The sequence below is a fragment of the Saccopteryx leptura genome, chromosome 5 (genome assembly GCF_036850995.1).
Source record: "Saccopteryx leptura isolate mSacLep1 chromosome 5, mSacLep1_pri_phased_curated, whole genome shotgun sequence".
Lineage (NCBI taxonomy): Eukaryota > Metazoa > Chordata > Mammalia > Chiroptera > Emballonuridae > Saccopteryx > Saccopteryx leptura.
The window spans coordinates 93439202-93465058 of record NC_089507.1 but is presented as its reverse complement, the minus strand read 5'-3'; the positions used below and the strand labels follow the sequence as shown (position 1 = coordinate 93465058).

General features: G+C 39.6%; 1 protein-coding gene and 2 pseudogenes across 5 annotated transcripts in view; 2 read left to right on the top strand and 1 right to left on the bottom strand.

Moving 5' to 3' along the window:
- The window catches only part of ELOVL6 (ELOVL fatty acid elongase 6), a 164163-nt gene that overhangs the window by 49812 nt on the left and 88494 nt on the right, over positions 1-25857 (top strand). The gene's annotated exons all lie outside the window — the stretch shown is intronic.
- On the bottom strand, positions 1820-3133 carry LOC136405583 (glyceraldehyde-3-phosphate dehydrogenase-like; annotated as a pseudogene).
- On the top strand, positions 21999-22334 carry LOC136405582 (large ribosomal subunit protein eL34 pseudogene; annotated as a pseudogene).

Below are 25857 nucleotides of genomic sequence, written 5' to 3'. Positions count from 1 at the left end.
AGGAAAAAAATTGGTCCAAATGATGGTTAGCCAGTTTGCATACGTTGTTACAAATCGCTTACGGTAAGTGAAGAAAGGGCACCTTTACCAGTTATTTCATGGCTATCTTTAGCCACAAATATCCAGCCATGGGCTACCGTATGAAAGATTTTCTTTTAAGGAATAAGTTTTTGCCTTTGGTGTGGATGCTGTTTTGAGTTTAATAATATATTTTGTTCCAAAGAAGGCATTCATTAGTCAAGTGTTTATTTAATTAGCCAAGGAAGTCCAAAACCAGTACTTAAAGAACCTAACGCAGTCCTCCTGTTCCTTCCTTCCTGAAAAAGAACCTTGTCTTCATCAGACATGGAGTCCTTCTGTCTGTGTTCACGTACCTTAATAAGCTTTCAGAGAGAGCACAGTAGGGCGTAGACGTGTCTCGAAAGCCTGGCCTTTTGCTGTCCCCTCTGTGGCAGTCCTTCAGGGAGAACTACCTCCTAATATTAGGTCACTTGTTACCTAATCCTCTTTCCTGCCTGCCTCCCACTCCAGAAAATATTTTAACTTTCTAAATATTTAGATTTTACCATACACGGCAGGTTCAGTAACTAACAACTACCAGTTTCTTGCATTTTCAAAGTGGCTCTGATGGAATCTGACTTTTCCAGTAGCTTCCAGTTTTCTTTTTTCTTTCTTTCCTTTTCCTACCCAACCCCCTCTTTTGTTTTTTGTTTTTGTTTGTTTGTTTTTGTCTCTTGAATAGGTTTAAAGAAAGGAAAACAGGCATACAAGCATATTTGGAGATATGGCAACTAAGACACTGTTTCTAAGAGAAAGATTGTTCAATGTCTCTTTTTAATACGTGTGTGTTTTATTATTCTCACACTGCGTTGTAGCAATTATTTAGGATAATACATCTTAGCATGACTTGGCACTTCCTATGTTGTAATCACCTGGGAAAATTTTACAATCTCTGGAAGTGGGAATCAATAAAAACTTTCCCAGAAGATGAAGCAATGAGAACATGTAGTTTAGGAAGATACGTACTAGAAACCAGGGCAGGGAGGGAGGGACACTATTTATCTACCTATGTGAATTCTGATTATTTTAAATATACCTGAAATATGTAGCCATTCTATCATAGCATATCGAGCTATCTCTGGGTCTAGATACGAGTCTGTACAAACCAGTTTAACTTGGATCTTTCTGTCTGGAAAGAATAAAATGTGTTAGAATAAAAAGAAATACTCCCAAAAAAACTCACTAACAAAGTTAAATCTTGATCTTTGTTGTACAGATTTTTAAACTGATTTTGTAAAATGTTATCCAATTTATAATAGAATACATTTAAATATTTTGGGGAAATTTATAGTTATTTTGTTTCTATTATAAACAACATTTTTTTTTTGCTGCTGATAGGAATGTTTCTTACACTTGGTTCCCAGGACTAACCAATTTTGTTGTCTGTATTTTTAGATAATATTTTTATGTTATGTCAATATTATGAACACACTAATATTCTGTGACTTAATTTAAGAAGATTTCTGAAACAACAGTCATTAATAAAGACATTAAGATTATGATTTAATTTTAAACAAGCAACTGTAATAATTTGTCATCTGAAAACTCTTTTTCTTTTGGCTGGGCACAGTGGACTTTATTGATGGTACCTGAGAAGGTAGGGCTCCCTGTGCCCCTTCCCTTCTTCATGGAGTCTGGGATGCAAGCTGGAGGTCAGCAGGAGATTCTCAGTGTGTTAGGGGAATTGATTTGGGGCAAGGATTCCCTGGAAGCTGAGGGCCTCTCTTCCTCTCACTGGGGCTAGTGGTCCAGGGAGCTCTTAGTCCTTGGAGGCCATGTAGACCATAAGGTCCACCACCCTGTTGCTATAGACAAATTCATTCTCATGCCAGGAAATGAGCTTGACAAAGTGGTTATTGAGGGCAAGGCCATCCCCAGCATTGAAGGTGTAGAAGCAGGTGTTACTTTTTTTTTTTACAGAGACAGAGAGAGTCAGAGAGAGGAATAGACAGGGACAGACAGACAGGAATGGAGAGAGATGAGAAGCATCAATCATTAGTTTTTTGTTGTGACACCTTAGTTGTTCATTGATTGCTTTCTCATATGTGCCTTGACCATGGGCCTTCAGCAGACCGAGTAACCCCTTGCTCCAGCCAGTGACCTTGGGTCCAAGCTGGTGAGCTTTGCTCAAATCAGATGAGCCCACGCTCAAGCTGGCGACCTCGGGGTCTCGAACGTGGGTCCTCCGCATCCCAGTCCTACGCTTTATCCACTGTACCACCGCCTGATCAGGCAGTAGGTGTTACTTTTAAAATCGCAGGGAACAAACTGGTCCTCAGTGTAGCCCAGGATGCCCTTGAAGGAGCCCTCTGGTGCCTGTTTCCCTACCTTCTTGGCAGCTTTCCCCAGGTCAGATCTACAACTGACACATCAGGAGTGGGGATATGGAAGGCCATGCCAGTAGCTTCCCTTTCAGCTTAAGGATGACCTCGCTCACAGCCTTGGCAGCTCTAGTAAAATCAGAGATGATGTCTGGGCAGCCCTTCAGCCATCACGCCACAGCTTCCCAGAGGGACCATCCACAGTCTTCTGGGTGGCCATGATGGTGTGGACTGTGGTCATAAGTCCCTCAACAATGCCAAAGTTGTCATGGATGACCTTGATCAGGGGAGCCAAGCAGTTGGTGGTGCAGGAAGCATCACTGACAATCTTGAGGGAGTTGTCATACTTGTCATGGTTTTCACCCATCACAAACATGAGAGCATCCGCAGAAGGAGTGAAGATTATGTCCATTTTGGCTCCACCCTTCAAGTGAGCCCTAGCCTTCACCAAGGCAGTGAAGACACCAGTGAACTCCACAACATATCAGCATCACCCCATTTGATGTTGGCAGGATCTCGCTCCTGGAAGGTGAAGATGGACTTTGCATTGATGACAAAGTTCCTGTCCTCAGCCTTGACAGTGCCTTTGAACCTGCCAGCATAGAATCATACTGGAACATGTAGACCATGTAGTTACGGTCAATGAATGGGTCATTGATGAGGACAATATCCACTTTGCCAGAGTTAAAAGCAGCCCTGGTGACGAGGTGCCCAGTTTAGCCAAATCCATTCACTCCCGCCTTCACCAACATGTCTCAGGATTGCAGCTGGCGCTGTTCAGGGAGACTTGGCTGTCTGCTGAACAGTAGAACCAGAAAATTTGAAAACTTTTAAGGAGGAAAAGATTTTTGTCTATGTGACAATAGTAATCTGTACTTCAAAATTATATTTTCATGGAGTTTTCAAAACATATTGCCAATTATGCCCAGAATTTGCTTAAAATTCATTCAGGTCAATAAGATATACACTGCTCACAAAAATTAAGGCATATTTTATAGCCTCATATTCATTTTGAAATATCCCCTGATTTTTGTGAGCTGTATATTAAGTGCCTATCAAGTGCTCAAGTATGTTACTCATTTACTTCTGAGAATAATGCTGCAAGGACAGTGTTATCTTCATTGTGCAGATGAGGAAGCTGAGGTTCAGTCAAAATCAGCAGCTGTCCACAGGAGGCGGTTTGCACTAAGAACTCTCTTTTGGAAAAGCCCTTGTCTTCTCTGCTTCTACCACAGTGTTAACCTTGCAGCAGCCAGGGTAGCCCTTCTGCTCTTAGTTAATCACAAATAAGAGGTCGAGCTCATAGTTAGCGTGACCTGGCATGCTGTTTTCTATCTTGGTCGTTACACTGTTGCTTGACTTTCGTGCAGCACAAGCCATCTTCTCCAGCCACCTGTGACAATATGAGGTAGAAGGTGGCAGCTGATAAGAAATTCAGACAGAGTTCAGATCTGATGACTGAGAGAGCTTAAAAAATAACTGGAGGGAAGTAAATCAGATTACAAACTTGACAGTAACAAATTAATATCGATGACATAAGGCATGGTGCATTTGATAGTTATTAACTTTTCTGAATAAAAGAAGAATTGGTATTTATAATAGACAAAGTCTATGCCTTGGTATAAAATTGTGGTTGGAGAAAAAAAAATTGTTTGTTTCATCTCAAATGAGGTAAAGAATGGTGTTAGGTCAGTGGAGACAGCTAAGCCCTGTAAAGCTGCTTACTTTGCATTAAGAAACTGCAAAGTAAGAAGCAGCCCATTATTCCATCTCTAGAGTTATTTCAGGAATGGCATAGGAAAGTTCAGTGGATCCCATTTGAAACAAAGATCTGTTAGTTTTGTTTAAGTCTATAAGACCATCCTTAAAATTCTAAGAGCATAGTAATTTTTACTTCCTTATTTACATAAGGAGCCTAATGGTTAAAAGCTTTCGTTTTTTAAAACACCAAAAGGAAAATTCTGTTTAAAAATGAGATTTGCATGGAGGATAAAATGTGCCAACAGTTTGCAAAGGAGCATTGAAGGAGCATTTATGAAACTTTATTTTCTTTATGTGACACTTTCTCTTGGCCACCCTTATACATTTAATATCAAAGAACCAATTTCTTAAGAATTGTCACACAGAGGATTTTTCTCATCCTGTCCCACTATCACTTAAAATTTATCCCACTGTCTAATAACTATCTGCTAAATCCACCCTCTGTCTCTTAGGGTTTAAAGCAGTCAAGAGAGATAATAGGTGGTAAACGCCGTCATTTTGTTTCAATGATAAATATTTTATGTAGGAGATTAAGTAGTATATAAGGTCTCAAAATTGACACTCACCACCTCCTTTCTACAGAATGGTATACCTTCCACAAATATACTGTATTACAGTTTATTATTATTATTATCATTAAACTTGAAAGGTTTTTATCCAGGACACCAGGAAATGTTCCTAATACCTATTGCTTATAAGTATTTATTTCTGCCTGTTCTGGCTACCTACTTACAAGCTAACACAGGTGGATCAGGACGTTAAAAACTAACCAAGGGTATTTCAGAAGAGTAATTTGTCAATTACTATGTCATTCCCTGCTCTCTAATAGACTGGCATTTCTACTCACGGAGAGGTCATATAGGTTTGATATACCCATTTTGAGAGACAAAAACTGTCTTTGCCAATTTGGAAAAGAACATTTTGAAAAGATCAAATGTTCATTTTGAAATAAGGTTTCTAGGACAGTGCAGTAAGATACTTTATTTCTCTTCTTCATCTAACATTTTCTGAAACATTTTTAACCATCTTATATACACGCTATAGTGACCTACTTGTCTCAATTCTCTCTACTTGTTAAGTGTGATCTCAGTGTGAACCAACAGCACTTTGGGGAGTTTGCTGGACATGCAGCATCTCAGGCCCCACCCAGACCTGATAAATTGAAATCTGCATCTTTACGAGATCTGTGGGTGTTTCATGTGTTCAGGCATACTCAAAATTTGAGAAGCTGGTATGCCTGGCAGAAAGGCCAAGCATGGCACTATCTGTATTTTTACTGAATAAATTCCCTTTCTCTCTGCATGAGAGAATTTTTGCTCTTTTCCAAAGTGAAATCCTAATCCTGGGTGGGAGAGAAGTGAGGTTTGGGTAGGTGAAGTTTTTATAACCACAGCAGTGTGACTATAGCAGCTGCACAAAAAATGCCAGGGAAATAACTGATGAGAATCCCTGATGGTGGCTGAGTTTTTTCCTCAGCAAAGAGAAGGGTTCCTAGTGAGAACTGGGATGGCATAGGTGTGACCTTTCTGTAATCATCAAAGAAAACGGGTTCTTACTATAGTGTGATTCTTTATTAGACAAACAGTTTTTTGTTTGTTTGTTTGTTTGTTTACTGCTAGGCTTTCCATGTAATTTAATTTTTTTAACTTATTGATTTTAAAGAGAGAGGAAGAGAGAAAGAAATATACCATACAATTTAGAATTTAAAGATAGTTTATAGTTCATAGAGTTCATAGTAATGACTGCTTACTGTTGACTGCTACAACTTCTCAGATGAGAATAGTCATTGGCTGATTACTAAATGTGCCCTGCACAGACCGTTAAGTTACTCTTCACAATACTCAGAGGCAAGAACTCTCTATCTCCTTTTTCCTGATGAGGAAATTGAGAAACCAAAAGATTAAATAATTTATCAAAACTTATACTGCTGAATGTGGCAGAGAAAGGTATATATTAAATCCAGAATATCTCATTCCGAAGTCCTTTTTCCTTTTTTTTTTTTTTTTTCCTTTGTATTTTTCTGAAGCTGGAAATGGGGAGAGACAGTCACACAAACTCCCGCATGCGCCCGACCGGGATCCACCCGGCATGCCCACCAGGGGCACGCTCTGCCCACCAGGGGGCGATGCTCTGCCCCTCCCGGGCGTCGCTCTGCCGCGACCAGAGCCACTCTAGCGCCTGGGGCAGAGGCCAAGGAGCCATCCCCAGCGCCCAGGCCATCCTCGCTCCAATGGAGCCTCGCTGCGGGAGGGGAAGAGAGAGACAGAGAGGAAGGAGGGGAGTGGAGAAGCAAATGGGCGCCTCTCCTATGTGCCCTGGCCAGGAATCGAACCCGGGTCCCCCCGCACGCCAGGCCAACGCTCTACCACTGAGCCAACCGGCCAGGGCCCAAAGTCCTTCTTCTTAATTATGACTCTAGATTGCCTTCTAGACTCTCTTATGGCCCAGGAGCACTGTCTTTTCTGAGTGGGCAAGCATATCAAATCTCATTATGATGGCTTTAATTAATATTCTGTGAATATTTCCCAGAACTCTTCTGACATACCCAAGCACCTATCCTATTCTATTGGTCACACCAAAATGCTGATCTTACTGGTGACTCATTAATATATATAATAATGGTATTAGAAGGCCGAAAAATCTCTCTTAGAAATCCAGTTAAAATTTTAAAGTTTAATTTCAAAGTTATATTTTTATTTTCAAAATCTCAATATATATTATTATTAAATAATAAGATCAAAGTGTAGAAATGAAAGGATCATACAGTGAATGAGCATCCAGAATCATTTAAATAATGAGAAGAGTAATGTATTAAGTATTCTGGCTTTAAAATTTTTTAAACATTTTTTCTTTTATATTAGTGGATTTTTGAAAAAATTTACTTTTCTTAATGAGAAATAATCTCTTTTAAAGGGTGACTATTGACAAGAGATAGCAACTTGGAGATTTTCTTTTGCCAGAAAAATTTGTAGTGAGATACAGTGACCTGAATATTACCAGCATATTTGGACATTTATAGGAAACCAGCAAAAACAAAACTACTAGCAATATATAAGCAAAGAATCCAAAATATTTAAGAGTTTAACTTTTGCTGCCTATATGTTCAAATTTGGCAGTGCAGACAATGAGAATGTTTCATCACCTGAGTTGCATGAATTTCAAGGTTATTTTGGAGGTGTAGAAAGTATAATGCAGAAAAGAAGAAACAGTTTCCTTTATGATTACTACTTTTCAACAACACAGTTGCTCCCATGGGCTTCCTGATGTGCTTGTTTTAAAGAAAAAATGAAAACAAAGAATTTTATTAGGAATGTATTGAGCTCTCTAAAATCTGTAAGATTTAGTCTTTGAAGAGTAGTAAATTTATTTATCAATTTGGGAGTGCTCTCTTTCTCCCCCCCAAAATAAATTAAAAAAAAAAATTTTTTTAAGAAGACTGTTGAACAGGAATATAGCAGAAAGTGGTCTGGATAGAATTCAAACCCCTGTTTTAATCCAAAATCTTTTTTGTCTCTAATAATTGCCATTTTCTATCTCATCATTGTCCTGATTTATGATTACCTTAAGGTCGATAGATTGATTCAGCTCTTTCTAGAACCGAATCAGAAGCCTGTACTATGGTGAACTAATCCGTTTGGAAATGACGCTGATGACATTCTTCCCATCGGTGTCCTGAGTCGGCTGCTGCTGGCTAAGATCCCTTCGGCCTGGGTGTCATCTGTATTTGGGTTTCTCAGCTGTGGAATACGTGAGTGGGAAACAGTCCTTTCTTGGGCCCAGCAGGTTGGGTGGGGTTTGTTTTCTCTCCCTATTCCTGCCAGTCCTGTTGGCTAGGTACTGGGTTCTGTGTCCTTCCTCACCAATTGAAACCACCTTGCACAGTCTCTCTCTATCTGTTCCTCCTACTTCTGTCCGCCTGGCCTGCTGCCTCAGTCAGGCTACTCCTCTCCACCGTGAACCACCTGAATTGCCCCTCCAGCCAGCCCAAACCTTCATGCATGGCAGCATGCTGGACGCCAGCCTTCTCAGGTGAGGATTTTAGCACACTTTGGGGCACTTACGATGGAAACGGGAGTGCCGGTCAGACCTAAAGGACAGAGGTGACTGTCTGATCACAAGGCAAGGTTTCAACAGTGATGGATTCTGGCATCTAAAATTAGATCTTCTGAAGTGCTGAAATTTCCATCTTTAACAATGTGTTTCTTGGCAGACATTCTATTTGTAGTGATTACAGTTGTTCCATTTGGAATTAGTTCAGTTCTTAAAAACAAGGAGAGTCTGTTGAAAGAATAAGCTACAAATTGTATTTTTGTTGGTGATGGTCACTCCTATGCAACACTCAAGCAAGGAGACACTACTGCATCCATCCTGGCTTATTGTATTATAGTTAAACATGCTTTCTGCAGATTAGGTATCAGTACGATGTCTGGGAGCGGAGTGCCACAGTTGATTCCTGAGGAAAGACCTCCTGAGTCAACTGTACTCTCATGGGCTCATCACCTCACTATTAGGGGGAAACTGTTATTTATATAAATTGTTTATGTTCATCAAGAAAATTGGAGATGGACATAAACAAATATGATTTCAATGCCAATATAGTATTATACTGTATAAATATATATACTATAAGTATTATGCCAAGTTTATTGATTTACAGTGGAAGATAATCTTTCTAGTATCTAAAATATTCATAACTACTCTCTATGGCTTTCCATTTCCTGTAAAAAGTACCAACAGGATTAAGAACTGGGGTGGAATCAAAACATACGGAACTATCTAATTTTGTGGGTTATTTTATTCATACTAGAAACTGACATACTGTGACAGGGGTCCTCAAACTACGGCCCGCGGGCCGCATGCAGCCCCCTGAGGCCATTTATCCAGCCCCCGCCGCACTTGTGGAAGGGGCATCACCATCTCATTAGCCAAAAGCAGGCCCATAGTTCCCATTGAAATACTGGTCAGTTTGTTGATTTAAATTTACTTGTTCTTTATTTTAAATATTGTATTTGTTTCCGTTTTGTTTTTTTACTTTAAAATAAGATATTTGCAGTGTACATAGGGATTTGTTCATAGTTTTTTTTATAGTCTGGCCCTCTAACAGTCTGAGGAACAGTCTGAGGAACTGACCCCCTGTGTAAAAAGTTTGGGGACCCCTCTACTATGCACTACTATTATCTAGTGAGTCATAGAGAATGCCCCTATATGGCAGATTTGGTATTTTGTTTTGAAATTACTACATCAGTTCTTTGACTTAAATTTTTCTCAAGACCATTTTTCTTATGTTATGAAAGTGACTTATTTTATGTTCCTGTCGTTATTACTGTTTTCTTGATGGGAAGCTGAACTTTCTAATATAATGTTGATCAAACTTTAATGTGCCTCCATATCACCCGGGGAATCCTGATAAATGCAGACTCTATCAGCAAGTCAGTATGTAGTAATACATATTCTTAATCTTAGATGCTGCTGAGAATGCTGGTTGTCACCACCTTTTGAGTAGCAAAGCTTTAGTCTTCCTAAGAGATGCCTGGCATTCATTGAGATGGTGTTTTTCTATTACAACTTAGCTCTTTTCTTCTGAACTTGCTTTGGATTTGATCTATAAACACAAATCATGAAATCAAAGCATGAATTTTTTTTTTACCTTATCCACACATTCAGTAGTGCTATTAAAATTAATTGATATAATGAAGTAATTGGAAAATTTGTGTTACGTTTATAGTATGTGTTATAATGTAATATAATGTACTATATCTATAGAAAAATGGTTAGTGTAAAGAAGATAAATGAAAAACGGCACTGAAGTTAGTTTGTATGAAAAATCTCACTTCTTTGTATGTGAGTTGGCATTGTAAGATGAGATTTTCTAGTTCTAGCAATGTCAGATGAGGTTGTTTGTTTTTGTTTTTTAGTGATATATCCTTGTCAAATCCTGGTATCAGGAATTAAATGTCCCTCATATAATATTATGGTTCAGCCTGCAATAACTACTGCCTTGACAGGCACATGGTAGAGATTGGTTATTAGCTTTTTATTGGTAGTTTTAAAAGTTTCACAAAGGGATAAGCCATTCTGTGTACACGAGGGGGCAGAGGAAAGGAATATGTTATGAAGGATAATAAGCAAGTCATAACAATATTTTTTAGATAATTTTGCATTGGTATAATTAATAACTTCTTCAAAAGGTAAAATCACAATTTGAGGATGAGTTGTAGTGAAGAGTTGGTATATTGTAGGATTGACAATAACAGGAAAAAATGGCAATACAGCTTCCAACCAAGGGATAACTAGAAGTCAATAACTATGTCACTTACTTATTCATGATGAGAGAGGAAATGCCATATCTAACTGAAAGAAGAATGATTAATTTGATTATCAACAGAACAAGAGTTCATTTTTACTGTTGGAGATTTGAACTTCCTGGTCATTATATATATTAATTCATTGAACTCTTTGTCCAAAATTTTCTTAGACTAAATGAGGATACTGATTTCATCAAGTGGCAGTACTTCCACAGTTTAGACAGGCATAAGTGGGAATGTAAGTAATGTTCATAAATACTGGCTAGAATGGGAACATAATTAACCCTGTTAAATCCTGTTAAACAGGTCAGGCAAATTCCTGTAACCCTGGGCATTACTAAAAGTTTGTAAAGGGCGGGATGTCCAGATGAAATTCCTTGGACCACAAAACTCCCAGAAACAAAGGCATCTGGCTGAGTTGCAGCTGGAAGATGGCTAGCAGTTAGACAGGAGACCACTTTATATCTCCGTGCATGTTCGAGTTCTCGTTCTTGAAAGGAATGGAATGTCAAGTGTGTGCTGCAGTAGAACTTACTATGTAATCTATACAACGGAGGACCTTATAAAAACTAAGATAAATGAAAAACACAAAATAAATGTGTACTTTTTTACCCTGAGAAAAAATTAGAAATGCAGTTAATATTCTTAAAACACATACATGGAAATCAAAATGCTTTGGATCTTGAAGTCTAGTACCATGTTCTGGAACACAGACCTGAGAGATGATAAGGGGGAGCAACACATAGCAACAAGGACTCCCAGCCCCAGCACCCCAGTTTTTATACCACAAAGGTCACATAGCTGAAGGCCTGTTCCTTCATCTGCGGAACTGGTCTGATAATATCTGGGTGCTTGTGTTCTTACTATGTGATAGATTAAGTGAAAGCACCTTGAATGGGGGTAAGTTGGAAATACACATGCAAGAAATGTGCAGCTCTCACGCTCACAATTTAAACTACAACAACTTATTGTTTCTCTTTGGATGAAATTCTTTTTTGAATTTTTATTTATTGATTTTTGGAGAGAGAGAGAGCAAGAGAGAGAGACAGAGAGAAACATCAATTTGTTGTTCCACTTATTCATACCATCAGTGGTTGATGCTTGCATGTGCCCTGACCAGGGATGGAACCCGCAACCTCAGCGTGTTGGGATGAACTGTAACCAACTTTGCCACCGGGCCAGGGCCTCTATAGATGAAATTCTTGAGACTAAGTTAAGTCCCAAGTCAGGGAGGGTAGCAGGCTCTGCAACATTGTCAGGACCCACTGAGATGTGCTTCCCCACTTGCCAGGGCAGGAACAGGAACTGGGAATGGGACAACTTCTTTTGTGAGAAAAGTTTTTTTAAAAAAGAAAAAAGTCTTTTAGTATCGAAATGATAATATTGATTGAGGCAATTCAATTAGGAAACATAACCTATAGTATCAAAAATTCTATTAAAGTAGGCAGTCATTTCAGAATCAGTAGTTTTCTGATATTTGAATAAAAAAGGATGTATCACTCTGATGAGGAAGAAAGTAGACAGGAGCAAAGTGCTTCTCTAATCTTATCAGGTTTCCTTTTCGGTTGTCAGACTGCCAGGGCTACTCAGCTGTGGGATTTAAAGGGCACTGGCACTAGATAAGAGCTGGAAAGAAACCATAGTACCTCCAGTCATAAGTGGACGGGCAAGGACGGTGACAATCACTGCTTATAGGGCACGTTCCCACAGCCTCTGTGGCTGCTGCTGCTGGTGTTTGAGCCACTGAAAGAAATGGGGGGAATTTGGGGTCCTGTTGCTGGTTCAGAAGTGGAGAAAGGGCAAATGATTGGAAAGGCAGAACCAGCTGACGGATAAGTTGGGGAGTAACGCTCCTGAAGCAGGGCTACAGCTCTCGGCGAGAATCATTCTGCTTTACGCATTGTGTTCTCCCGCACGAGCAGAGTTTGTAGTTTAAAATTTCCCCCTAAAATCCAGAGCACTGCAAGGATTTTCATACTAGCACAAGACTAATAATAGTAAAATTCAAATAGTTCTCTAAGGATCCTAGTGATTCTCAAGAGAAGGACCACTCCCCTTGAAGTGGGTACATGTTCGTCATCTGTGGGGCTTCTTCAGATCTTTCCCTGACCCCCACAGGCCCCCACATCTTCTGATGGACCCTTTTCCAGGTATATGGGCCAGCAAAACGCTCTTCCTGTTGTATTTTTCAGGTGCATTGTGGGCATCCTTCAGGTGTATTTTTTTATTTTATTTTATTTATTCATTTTAGAAAGGAGAGAGAGAGGGAGAGAGAGAGAAACAGAGAGAGAGAAGGGGGAGGAGCAGGAAGCATCAACTCCCATATGTGCCTTGACCAGGCAAGCCCAGGGTTTCGAACCGGTGACCTCAGCATTTCCAGGTCGATACTTTATCCACTGCGCCACCACAGGTCAGGCTTCAGGTGGTATTTTAACAAATACCGATGTCCCAGACCTCACCCCAGGCAAATCAGGTCTTCTGGGAGGTAGCTCTCAAATATTATATCTTTTAAAACTCTAGATCAGGGGTAGTCAACCTTTTTATACCTAGTTGTCCACTTTTGTATTGATATCTCTGTTAGTAGTAAAATTTTCTAACCGCTCACCAGTTCCACAGTAATGGTGATTTATAAAGTAGGGAAGTAACTTGACTTTATAAAATTTATAAAGCAGAGTTACAGCAAATCAAAGCATATAATAATAATTACTTACCAAGTACTTTATGTCAGATTTTTGCTAAGTTTGGCAGAATAAATCTTTATAAAACAACTTAGTATAGTTAAATCTATCTTTTTATTTATACTTTGGTTGCTCCGCTACCACCCACCCTGAAAGCTGGAATGCCCACTAGTGGGCACTAGGGACCAGGTTGACCAGCACTGCTCTAGATGATTCTAGCATGCTCCCAGGGCTCAGAACCATGCACCTTTAGAGATTAAACATGAGACTGTCAGTTATTCATGCCTCAGGGTGAATCAATTCCTGTGAACTGACTTTTTCCAAAACCAAGAGTTACAAAAAGGAATGACTATGAAATTTTAATACGGGTGATAAGCTATAAATATAATTATAGCTTAATAGTCTATAAGTTGGGATAACAAAACTAAGTTTAGGTCAACATTTTGTTCAGACCAGGTTGTAAGCAAACTACTTGAAGTAAGAGAGCCAAAGTCTTAAGTATTCTTCATAGGCTGAGGAGAGCAGGGTGTTAGTTACATACTCTCAGTACGTTTTTGTTAAATGTCTCTTTACATGTTATCTATTAAGATCATAATAAAAGGTTATTTAAGAAACATGAGAAAAACTGGTCATTTTGGAAGAGTCTATTATAGTATTCTCATGGTGCTCAAGCAATGACCTTTATGGATAATAAAAGGATATGCACAGTATTGTTCATGTTTTGTTAAACTTGATGTACTTCTTTTTTATTTTTTATTTTTATTTTTTTTTTGTATTTTTCTGAAGCTGGAAACGGGGAGAGACAGTCAGACAGACTCCCGCATGCGCCCGACCGGGATCCACCCGGCACGCCCACCAGGGGGCGACGCTCTGCCCACCGGGGGGCGATGCTCTGCCCCTCCCGGGCGTCGCTCTGTTGCGACCAGAGCCACTCTAGCGCCTGGGGCAGAGGCCAAGGAGCCATCCCCAGCGCCCGGGCCATCTTTGCTCCAATGGAGCCTCGGCTGTGGGAGGGGAAGAGAGAGACAGAGAAACTTGACGTACTTCTTAAAAACCTTAATATATTCATTAAAAAAATATTACCCATGGTTACAATTAACCAAGGCACTTTGGCAATAAGGCCACACTCAGTATGACCCAGACATTGCTAAAACTTTGAGTATCTGTTGATAACGGAAGAATTTGTAAGGATGTCATCTTTTGGTTGCCATTAAGAAGTCCTCAGAATTGAACTCAGAAGAACATTCAAAAAATTAAAAGAAATTACTGCCTCTGAATCAACATTTATTTTTTTTACCAGAATAAGTGATTGAGTTTGGTCAGGATTCAATAGCAGAGTGCACAAAAACTGAGAAGTGAGAAACAGGATGAAGGTGCATTGCAACTGCAGAAATGAAGACAGAGGACAGGCCTCCTCTATTTTTATCTTCTTGTGGAAGGAAAAGAAAAGAAAAGACCCCAACTTTTCCACCTTTCTGTGAAGCACGAAGTTAATTTAGGGCTTGTGGAAAGACTCTAGGCCCGCCTGCCCCCACAGCGGCATGGGGAGAAAGTACACAAGTCTGCCCCTTCCACTGGCGGCCCAAACAATCAGCACATGCTGGAGAGTAGGGAATACAAACTGGGTGACACAGCTGCCCCTTAAGGCAGTGGTCCCCAACCTTTTTTGGGCCACGGACCGGTTTAGTGTCAGAAAATATTTTCACGGACCGGCCTTTAGGGTGGGACGGATAAATGTAGCACATGACCGAGACAAGTGTCAAGAGTGAGTCTTAGATGGATGTAACAGAGGGAATCTGGTCATTTTTTAAAAATAAAACATCGTTCAGACTTAAATATAAATAAAACGGAAATAATGTAAGTTATTTATTCTTTCTCTGTGAACCGGTACCAAATGGCCCACGGACCAGTACCGGTCTGCGGCCCAGGGGTTGGGGACCACTGCCTTAAGGTGCTGAATAACTAAAGGCCAGGTTAGATAAAGTGTTCTGCCAGGGAAGGAAAGGGATGGGACAAAGCCACATAAAATACTTAAATATTACGAAACAGTTTATAACCAGTTGGTAAGTTTTGAGATTCTTTGCTATAAAAATTCAACAATAGCAGAGATTGTTGCAATTATGTTAAGCAGAGATCATTGAAAGTCAGATTTAGCCAAAGTTGACTTGGGTGGGAAGGGAGGCAGAGTGTGTTTAAGAACCTGAAAAAAACAAAGCTCACTTCGAGTTAAAAACGTTGTTAGAAACAGTAGGGTCAATTACATAGCTGTTTTCTTTGCATCCAAATCACTTCTCAAAATAAAGAATAGACAAATAAGAGAAAAAGTACAGGTCCTGCAGAGGAAGGAGAAAAAAAATTGTTTTATGAGCATGGGTATTCTTTAAAAATATATCTGGAAGCCAAGAAAAAAAAAATCATCCTCAACAGGTGAAAATACTGTGGAAGGAAAATAGATTAGAATAAGGAAAGAGTGTTACTGAGCTCTCCCTACTATCTGCATGTGTTTGCCTACCTCTGAATAATAAGATACTGACAGCCCAGAGCCCCAAGCGATAAAAATGTGTGTCTACTTCTCACTCAAGTAAAAATGTATTAGGCTCAATTCCAGAGAATATTCTTAGATTAGATTTTTTTTTAGCTCCCAAAATTTAACCAGCTGAAATTTTTCTTAAAACTATGTTTTCATAAAAACAAAAAGGTTATTTTTCATTTTGTTATTTTCTTAATTTTAAAAAATTAAGTCCCCATAATCTCATCTTTTTTCTTTAGATCTTATAAGAAACAGAAGTTTCACTACTCTCCAATCTTGAGTCATAATACTTCTTTTTTCTAGAATACTAGAAATATATATCTATATCTTTCTCTCCATGGATGGATTCTTATCAGTATCTATAATTATAATGATTTAACTTAATGCAAACCTCCACTTAAAAAAAATGGAACACTGTTTTTGTTTAGGCAGTCTATTGATAGTATTATATTTTTAGTTTTATATGCTTAATCTGTAAATTCTGGGTTACAACATAATTATTCAAGTCATGGCTGATTGAAGGCACATAAGTGGGAACAGCTACCTTGGGGCACACACTTAAGCACTGTTAGGGACTCCGTTTATCTCATACCATCCCCCCACCTTGCTCGTGTCTTACTGGCTCAGTGACCATTTTTCAGCTCCTTACACAAACCAAATTCTAGTTTTCAGGCTTTCTAGTATGCAATTTCTCCTCCCTAGAATGTTCTTCCACTCAAGGCCAGCTTTGACATTTTTGCCATCTCAGTTTATACACCAGCTCTCCATGGAGACATTCTCATCCTCTATTTAAAAGAGCTCGCCACTCACATTATCTCTTCCAGTACTCTGTTTAGTTTTTCTTCAACAGACAACCAGATGGGTTACTGGTTGGTGTCTGTCTCTCCCCTACTCAAGAGAACAAGCTCTGTGAGGCTCACAGTGGTGCCCATCTTTTTCAGTACTGTGTAGCATAGTGGCTGGCAGATAATAGCTGTCTAATAAGTTTGCAGAAGTAATAAGATACATATCATTGGCACCAATCCACAATTATTATATTAGCGGTTTGCTTTACAAACATGAGGCCATGAAGAAAGAGAAAGCTGCTGTTTGACTGGTTTTTATTAGTCATGTTTAAACAAATTAAAATTTACTAGTAAATCCCTAGTGAAGTCCTTACATCAGTAGTAAATTATAGAGCATATTGTTTTGCTAAAATAGGTTACTGCTCTTGAGAAACCTAAGCAGTGGGGGGTATGAGAATTGCTCTCTGAATTTCTATAATGACTTGAGCAAAAGTGAAGTGGGTGGAAAACAGAATTGGACTGTCTTTGATCCTAGATCTGCTGTTTATTAGTCATTTATTAGTTAAGTTCTTAAGAGCCTCTGAGACCCTCAGTTTTCTAATCTGTTAAAAGGCAATCATTTCATTTCAAGAATAATGTAGGTGATACATGAGACAGTTAAATCCTGCCATAGTTATATAAATTAATGTGCACAATCCTCTTATTTTGAAATTAATGAGAGGGGGGCTCATGTTGCTAGCTGCCCGGGAATTCTGAACATCTGTGATTCCATTGCCAATTGTGTTATTTCTACAAATTTGCTATTGTCTCAGAGTGGGTTGTCAAAGAATTTATGTAATGTTAGTGACAGTGTTTTGTGACTTGTAAAGGGGCGTATGCATTTATGGTCTTCTTACTATTATTATAATAAGACATAACAATAGATTCTATTAATAAGAAAAAATCTATTAACAGTGAGTGTTAGCTTTTACCTTTTTAATTTAGATAGACTTAATAGAAGCATAAGCTTAACTGACATGGATAGAATATGTACAGTAGAGTTAAATAGGTTATAAAACCTTAATGCTTCATAGTGAAAATGTCCCCTTCTATAGGTAGAGGAAAGGGAGTTTCTACTTCTGATTGACTTTGACCTCTGCTTTCCAACTTTGCCCTAAAGAAAATTAGTCACAATGCTGAACTTCTTAGGAAGAAGAAACTATAAAATAGAAAATCAGTAAAGGCAATCAGCCAGTAATCCAGGTTTGTATTCAACCAAGGTAGACTTAATCCAGACTGAGTCAAAGAATCACTGAATTCTAGTGTAGAGAAAACTAAAATTTACTCTTTATTAACCCAAAGGTCTAGTCTAAAGTTCTTTTGGTTTCCAGTCTTTTATGGAAACCAAGTATGTTAGTTTCATTATATTTTTGAACCTATAGATCAGTGGTAGTCAACCTGGTCCCTACCGCCCACTAGTGGGCATTCCAGCTCTCATGGTGGGCGGTAGCAGAGCAACCAAAGTATAAATAAAAAGATAGATTTAACTAGTAAGTTGTTTTATAAAGATTTATTCTGCCAAACTTAGCAAAAATCCAACATAAAGTACTTGGTAAGTAATTATTATTATATGCTTTAACTTGCTGTAACTCTGCTTTATAAATTTTATAAAGTCAAGTTACTTCCCTACTTTATAAATCACCATTACTGTGCAACGGGTGGGCAGTTAGAAAATTTTACTACTAACAGAGATACAAAAGTGGGCGATGGTATAAAAATGTTGACTACCCCTGCTATAGATAGTGCCAAACCATAAAACTTTCACAGGTGCCGTTTTTCCTGCCAAACTTTGAAGTGTGTATATGTCACCTTGGCAATCCAAGGAAGGGAGTAATTCTGCATTGATATAGACACAGCTCTTTCCCTGACAACCCTAGAAGTCATCTGGACATTTTTGGAATAAGGTTTTTATTTTGGGCCTCTATTTTTTCTCCATTTTTGCCTTTTTTACTTTTTCTCTGACTCTGTATGAGGATATAGGTGGACTAGGGGTGTTTGTCATTTAGCTGCAAATTTTGTTAATTCAGCCTCAAATAGCAACTTTACAAATAAATTAACATTTGAGGACCTGTAACACAAAAATGATATGAAGCCACAACTGACCTGAGCCAGCTATTCAGAGAGTAAAATAATGTTCAGTGAACATATTGGGTGCAGCTGATGTAATCAGAGGTCAATTGCATATTTTACAGAATTAATTATTCTGGGTAAATAGAAAATATTCATAAACTAATGTGAAGACTGCATCTCTAGTCTTTAATTCAGTTTATAAAGAAGTGCTGATTACTCTTAGTTTAGATATTGGTATCTGTCTGTTTGTAGCAGGACATTCTTTATTATCACAATTATTTCTTATGTCTTCAATAAAGTATTCAATATAGAGTGAGCTTTTTTTTTTAGTGAGAGAGAGACAGAGACAGGCAGGGTGAGAGATGAGAAGCATCAATTCTTCATTGTGACACCTTAGTTGTTTATTGATTGCTTTCTTATATGTGCCTTGACCAAGGGGCTCCAGCAGAGTCAGTGACCCCTTGCTCAAGCCAGTAACCTTGGGCTTCAAGCCAGTGACCTTTGGGCTCAAGCCAGCAACCATGGGGTCATGCCTATGATTCAACGCCCAAGCCAGGTACATTGTGTCCCAGGCTGACACTCTGTCCACTGCACCATCACAGGTTGGGCTCAGATTCACTTCTAATTGAAGTTCTTGTGAAGGTATAGGTTAATTCTTTGAAAACCTCATACTCAATTATGACCAACCTTATCTATTTCTGAATCCCTTTGATATTTCTTTACAGTTCTAATGTCTGACCCTTTCTTTATCTTTGAGGACATTCTCTGAGCACTAAATTGTCTTTGGTGTTTGGTATGGATCGGACCCCTGCGGAGGACAAGATGATTACTTAACTGCCCTTCCCGGCAGCCTTGGCAGGGCTGATTACAAGAAGAGAGAGAGGAGAAGAAGGATGCAGGAAGGGAAGAGATTGCAGTCCCTCCGTTGGTTGACTTCTGTCCCACTAAAATCTTTACCTGACTCTGAGTTTATCCATTTTTTAAATTAAATTTATTGGGGTGACATTGGTTAACAAGATCATATAGGTTTCAAGTGTACATTGAGCTTATTTATTTTTAAATTTAAATTTTTAGTACCTCTCTTCTCTGAGCCACACTACCCTGCTGCCTAAGCTGTTCTTATTGAGCTTCATTACATGTGTTTTTGACTCCTCAGATTTGCTAACTCAATTACAATTTGTCCTCCACGGTGCTGGCCTTGGCCTTGGAGTCATACAGAGGCCATTTTGGACCCAGAATAACACTGCTTACTTTTGTGCAAACTTGGACAGGTTATTAAACTTGCCAGGGTTCCTCATATATAAGAGGAGATGGTACATACACCTAATGGAGTTGGCATGAATGTGGAAGAAGACATCCTCACCACATTCCTAGTTCAGTGCCAAAAAAGTCCTCAGGAACACTGGACTCTGGTTCAGGTTAAATCATCTCGTTATTAGGAATCCTGAGATGATTTTCAGTGACTTCCTTGATGCCGTAATGTGATTCTTGCATCTTTGCCTAGGCATACTAAAGGAGTGTCCTAGGTCCTATTTTCAAGGTCTATTAGGACAGTGGTACCCAATCCCCGGGCCACGGACCGGTACCAGTCCGCAGAGAAAGAATAAATAACTTTATTTCTGTTTTAAATATAAATAAATATAAATAAATATAAAAATTTATTTATATTTATTTATATTTAATTCTGAACAATGTTTTATTTTTAAAAAATAGCCAGATTCCCTCTGTTATATCCATCTAAGACTCACTCTTGACGCTTATCTCAGTCATGTGATACATTTATCCGTCCCATCCTAAAGGCTGGTCCGTGAAAATATTTTCTGACATTAAACCGGTCCATGGCCCAAAAAAGGTTGGGGACCACTGTTTTAGGGAATGTAAATAAAAGAAAAAGCCTCATATTTTTAGCTTGGAATTCAAGGCACTGCACTAGTCTGTGCTCAACTCTGTCTTCTGCCTTATTTCCCACATGATCAGTTTCAAGTATTGAACACATTTATTAAACTGAAATAATTCTCACTTTCTGGACAGACTCTCTAGCTGTTGTTTCACGCTGTCCCTTCACCCTGGAATGTCATATTCCTGATTCCCACTGCTCCCTATTCTGCCAAGGTGCACGTCCTCGCAGAAGCCTAGTTCTCTGACAGCCTGAGATAATCCCTCCATCAGCTGGTTTAACATACTTTTAAAAATAATATTATTATGACAGTCCACATTCTTCCATGCAGGAAATGGTTTAATGCCTCTGTTCTTCACTGTGCTTAAAATGGTGCCTGATAACTGATAGGTCTCAGTGATGGAGATCCGAAGGTAGGAATACATTGTGGGGATCAGAAACAGATATCAGCTGTGAAGTCAAACATATTCGATTTCAAACATTTATTTCCTTTTTTTTCTTTTAAGAAAGAGAGGGAGGGAGGAGAAAGTGAGAAGCATCAACTCATAGTTATTTCACTGTAGTTGTTCATTGATTGATTCTCATATGTTCCTTGACCAGTGGGTTCAAGCAGTGTCAGTGACCCCTTGCTCAAGCCAGTGACCCCAACCTCAAGGTGATGAGCTCATGCTCAAGCAGGTGACCTCAGTGTTTCTAACTGGGGACTTTAGTGTCCAAGGTTGACACTATATCCACTGTGCCAACACCAGTCAGGCTCAAATATTTATTTCAATATTAAACGTAGGCGAGGCCTTCCTGACTACCATATCTGACAAAGCCCTGTCACTCTTGGCCCACTTGCTGTGCCTGGATTTTGTACACAGCACACATCTCTATGGGGAGCCTCTGGTTGTTTGTCAGTTTCTGTCTCTCACTAGAGTGTAGGTTTCAAGTACTCAACGACTTCATCTTTGTGTGTGTGTGTGTGTGTGACAGAGACAGACAGGAAGGGACAGAGATGAGAAGCATCAATTCTTTGTTGTGGCTCCTTAGTTGTTCATTGATTGCTTTCTCATATGTGCCTTGACCAGGGGGCTACAGCAGAGTGAGTGACCTCTTGCTCAAGCCAGTGACCTTGGGCTCAAGCCATCAACCTTTGGGCTCAAGCCAGTGACCATGGGTTCATGCCTATGATCCTACACTCAAGCCAGCGACCCTGCGCTCAAGCTGGTGAGCTCACACTCAAGCTGGCAACCTCAGGGTTTCAAACCTGGGTCCTTTATGTCCCAGTCCACTATCCACTGTGCCACCGCCTGGTCAGGTGGATTTCATCTTTTAAACATTTGCAATCTTTAGCAAAATCTCAGTATTTCCTGAAAAAGTGAATGGGCAAATGAAATAACACAGGATTTATTCTGTCAGAGTGTTTTGGATATTATTACCAATTCATTTCTCTAAATGTAGATAAACAAGCTTTCTAATGATTGCTATTTTGGAAGTGTAGAGGTTACATTTTTAGGTTAATTTTAAGTAATGGTCTCTCTTCTAGAGACAGTGTCTAAAGGCATTCAGCATGGCCCAGACTTTAACCTATCATTGTAGGCTCTCCTATAATACAGCCTCTGTCTGGAACCTCAGTAATCAGATTGTTTACCTTTATACCAAAATGGTTACGAAGGCACCAAAACCTGCTTGTGGCATGTGCCCAGGCTGACTTGGAGGAGTCCGTGCTGTGAGACCTAAGGTTCATCTGTCTAAAACAGAGAAACCTGTCAGCAGGTCGTAGTGAAGCCTTGCACACCAATGTGTCTGTGACCTGACCCAGGGCTTCCCTGTTGAGGAGCAGAAAGTCGCCAAGAAGGTGCTAGAGGCATAAGCACAGAGTCGGAAAGCTAAAATAAAAAAATGAAGCTTTTTTTTGAGTAACAAAAAAATCAAAGTCTTGTTCTGTTAAATAAAAGGGGAGGGGGTAGAACTGGACATTTAGTCAGTGCTAAGTAACTCTGAGGCGAAGTTTCTCCAAAGGGTCATCAGAGCCCAGACACATTTTATCTTACTTTGATGAGTTTAACTTTTTCTTTCTGACCTAGATTTTCTTCTTTCAATACCAAAAGGGTGTATTCAGAAATAACAACTCCTCCTCAGCCTAGGACTTTGCTTCTTAAACAGATGTGGGAGTTATGTGAAGGGTTAAGCAGAATGAAAGATCAGAGAACAAGAAGGTCCTGGTTCTTTCTGCCAGCCTTTTCCCCCCTTCCCCACTCTCTGTTGAGGCTCCTGTGATCTTCTAAGCCCCATTCTCTCCTCCTCGCCACACCTCTTTCCTTGCTTGTCCAAATGCAATATCAGGAAGTGCTTCACAAACACATTCACTCCCTGTTCCCACCTTACATAGCGTCATACTTATAAAGAAATAGAAATGCTTCTGCTCTGCTTTCGTAGTAGGATGAAGCTACCCTTACGGTTTTTGATGGCTGTCAGCATAGCACCTGGCACCCAGGGGACTTCAGTCAATATTTACTGAAGAAATGAATGAATAAGCACTGATAGGCCACTTCAGGTAACAATGGAACACTCTCCTTATTGGTACTTAATCTGACTTGAGTGCTCTGTAGCACTTGACACTCCCCTTAACCTTTTTTTTTTTTTTTTTTTTACATTCCTGAGTTTTCTTTGAGCTTTTAGATGTCTCTTCTTACTTTTCCCTGCTTGTTTCTTTTCCACTTCTCACTTAAATGGTGATGTCCCCCTCCCAGTTTGGTTTCACCCTGCCCTCTAGAGATACCCCTCAGATGACCTCATTCACGCTGGGGACTTCAACTATCACGACCTAGACAGACATGGATGACTTCCAAATGGATATCTTCATTCAGCCCAGACGTTCTAAATCCTACCCCCTATAGATCTCCTTCCATCTCTACCAGTAAGTCCTGTCGTCCTGTTAATTGGTAAATTTCTTTCTTAGTTAATATTAAAATGCTGCTTCTTCTTTACTCCCCACCCTCCAAAGAAAAACCAGCTACCAAATCAGACAAAACCAGAAACTCAAGAATCATCACCTCTCCTCTCTTCCCTCTCTGGCCATGTTAAAGTGGTAGGTGAGACCTGTAGTACCTCTTCCGCTGAATTTACTTCAGTAAACATAGGGCATGATTGCTCTAATGTGTCATGGTGAAAAAAAAAATGAAAACTTCCAAATCTATAAGAACTTTTTTGAGTTTATTTGAGCCAAACTGTCAACAATTGCTGGGAAACAGAATCTCAACAGGTTGAGAAAGTGCTCCGGAAAATGGCAGTTTCACCACTTACTTTATATATACATCAGAATCAAAGGAAATGGGAAATATGTAAGGGGGTTTCCTGAACTTGATTGGTGATAGATCAGGGAGGCAGGAGAAAGCAAAGCAGGGGAATCTCTGGGTTTGGATAAAAAGTAAAAATGTATATACTGAAACTTCTTTTACATAGGGAGGCATAAGATAAGTATGTTAATTAACATGCTAATGATAATGAGGGAATTTGTTGTTTTCTGCTCTGAGGGGGATGCCTGCCCTGAGGGGCCAGATAAAAGATTACCCCTACATTTCAAAGGCATGTTATCAGGTACCTGATTGTAAATGCAAAAGGTAGCAGACAGGCTTCAAAGCAAGCACTGACAGTAGTTCAGATAGAGAATAACTCCCTAGTATATGACTACCCACCTTAATCTGCTTTTTTTTTTTACAGACAGAGAGTCAGAGAGAGGGATAGACAGACAGGAACAGAGAGATGAGAAGCATCAATCATTAGTTTTTCGTTGCTCATTACGACACCTTAGTTGTTCATTGATTGCTTTCTCATATGTGCCTTGACCGCGGTCCTTCAGCAGACCGAGTAACCCCTTGCTCGAGCCATCGAACTTGGGTCCAAGCTGGTGAGCTTTTTGCTCAAACCAGATGAACCCGTGCTCAAGCTAGCGACCTCTGGGTCTCGAACCTGGGTCCTCCGCATCCCAGTCCAATGCTCTATCCACTGTGCCACTGCCTGGTCAGGCTTAATCCGCTTTTAGTTAAAAAATAAGTTTCCATTTCAGACCACCCTGTGTGGTTATTAGGTCCCTGAGTCTGCAGGGCCACCCTGCAGACTTTTCCTGAGCTTTCCAGGTTCAGCTTGTGGCCCCTTTTTCACCCGCAAATGGGATACCATCTTCCAGGTGACTTACCACCCTCTGTCTTCTCTGGCACAGGCATCTTCTCCGATGAGAATTGTAGTTACCTGGCCTCTCCACCTTCATCGGGTCATATTCCTCCCAGGTGTTGTCCGTGTTACTGCTGCCTGGTGGGCTTTCTAAAAATTGAATCTAACTCTGGCCCTTCTCGCTCACTTAAAACCCTCAGTGGCCTCCTCCACCTTCAGGGAAAAAGTTCAAAGTAGCGCCCTGTGGCTGTAAAAGTCATTCAAGATACCACCTCATCGTAATTCTCCAACCTCATTTCCTACTCCTGTATCTGATGCCCCGGTCATTCCAAAGCCCTGTTTGGGTCTCTGACATAACTGAGTGCTTGTCCTCACCATGCTTTCTCCCTGTACCACCTTTTTCCCCATATTTTCTTGCTGTTCTATCCTCCTCACACCTCTTGGGAGGTCAAATTGCGCTTTAGTTATCTATCTCACTAGACTGAGCAGTTTGGGATTTGCGTCCCCGCCATCTCAAACAGTGTGGACATGCTTCTCAGGGGACTCTGCAGCCCTCCTTGTCAGAGCACTGGGCTGTTTCCTAATGCTCACAGTCTTGGGCCCGCCCATCACCATTGGACCTAGGAATCAGAATTCCTAATTTTTAAATAGACTCCCCAGGTAATTTTTATGAATATGTGTATTTAATAAATATTTTTGAGTAAACAAATTAGCTGGAGCCTTTGATTCTATTTTTTTTATTCACATACACTGTAGTAACTTGGATTTGTTGCTAATAATTCTATAAATACTTATTCTGTTTATAAAAGGCAATTTAGTTTTCTAGAGGAAAGATTGCCTATAATGTTGTAAAATAATTTGGACATTTGGAAATCCTGTGGCCAATTTTAAGCACTAGAAACAAACAATTTGAACAGTTCAAATTGGAAAAATATTGAATGCCACTGGATTTAAGTGGTCCAGAATCCTAGATCTTTCAGTAAGCATGTCACCTCCTCACTATGGAAGTTTCTCTACATGGAAATGTGAACCATGGTGCATGACACCCCATAGTTTACGAGGATTAAAAAATCAATGTGTCAGGTATTTTATGTTTCATTATTTTAAATCCAATGTTTAAGGTGTAGCCCCTACACATAATATAAGAATTAATGATTTAGGAGGCTTCTATAACTGTAAAATAATCAATTATACATAAAGAAAACCAACGTGCACTTAGAGCTTCTATATAAGAGTGGGAATGAGAAGACTAATGA